This window comes from Alexandromys fortis, unplaced genomic scaffold (assembly GCF_014885135.2).
Source record: "Alexandromys fortis isolate MF-2015 unplaced genomic scaffold, M_Fortis_MF-2015_v1.1 scaffold_89, whole genome shotgun sequence".
Lineage (NCBI taxonomy): Eukaryota > Metazoa > Chordata > Mammalia > Rodentia > Cricetidae > Alexandromys > Alexandromys fortis.
Genome location: NW_026067973.1, coordinates 1,060,183 through 1,061,582, shown reverse-complemented (window position 1 = coordinate 1,061,582; position 1,400 = coordinate 1,060,183).

Here is a 1,400-nt window from a genome sequence, read left to right as displayed (position 1 = left end):
TGTGTGCTGTCCCGAGCTGCTCTGATCTCTTTGAACTTGCCTCTGAGACTGAGTCTCACAAGAAGTCTGGTAGGGCCAAGGAAGGTGAGGGGAGTGGAGCTGAGGAGAAGCAGGCGACCAGGAGAAAAGGCCTTGAGGAAGAACAGGACAACTTAGGCCTCCTAGAAGGGCTCTTCAGAGCTTCTGGGAACAGTTCTTGCTTTCTCCTCATGGCCATGTGAGTCAGTACAAAACTGAAAGATGAAGGAAGCCAGAAACAAACCGCATAGTCTCGGCTCAGTCCCTTGGGTGTAAACAATGCAGAGTGCCTAGACTTTGCCAGGGTTGCCAGGGACCCTGGGAGGTTAAGCAGGGCAGCACACACACCTTCAGTTCTTCGGACTAGCTGTAGTTCTTGGAGGCTAGAGCAGCATTTATCTTTTGGCAAAAATGACGATTTTCCTCCCTGAGTATCTCAAAGGGCCCTAGTCACCATACTTGTTTGTCCTGAGGATTTCATGAAGTCAGTAACATATCACAGGATGTTTCAGCAGTACAACTCCCACGAGACCCCTGGAGCTCATGAAATGATTCATGCCGAACTTCCCAAGGTCCCGAGGATTTTGAGACTCCTTAAAATTACATAGATTTCTATATTTTAAATATAAAAATAAAATAAAATCCATCTCAATAGCTTGTGACCAAAAGTACAGCAAGCCTGGGTCACAGTCATCACCCAGAGATGGAGAGCCACAGCAGAGGCCAGCTCTGGGACCCACAGCAGCACCCACAGACGGGCAGCCACAGTGGAACCCAGCTCTGCAGTCATCACCCAGAGAAGAACGGGTACGGCAGAGTCCAGCTCTGGGGTCCACGGCAGTCCCAAGAGGCCGAGAGGGCCTGCAACTCGCAACACCAATGGGTTTGGCTTTCCACCGAGGACAGATGGTCCAGGCACTGAGAAGGCAGACTCTGGCAAAAACTTGCTGCTGTTCAAGCGCAGCAATGGACACTGGCTGTTGGGTGCCTGTGCAATCTGGGCTGGCCGCCAAATCAGCGTAAGAAGAGTGACATCTGCGGCTGTCATCTCCCAGGCCCTTCCTGGTCTCAGTTTTGGCTCCACCTCCACTTATAGACTCTCAGGAACACACCTGGTGCCCAAACTCTTAACGCCAGATATCCAGCCTGGGATTCTGGGAAGAGCCAAGTTTTCCTGTTTGCTGAAGAATTTGAACACACACAGACACACAGAGAGAAGCACGCATGATGTAAGCACACGTGCACTACATATGAACTCTCACGGAGGCAGCATACATAGGTGGAAGGTTAAATGGGCCTGGTGACCATTGGCCCAGGTCCAGCAAACGGCCAGTCCCTTTAGCCAGGATCTTCATAGCAGTCTGTGATGTACGTGGAATTGG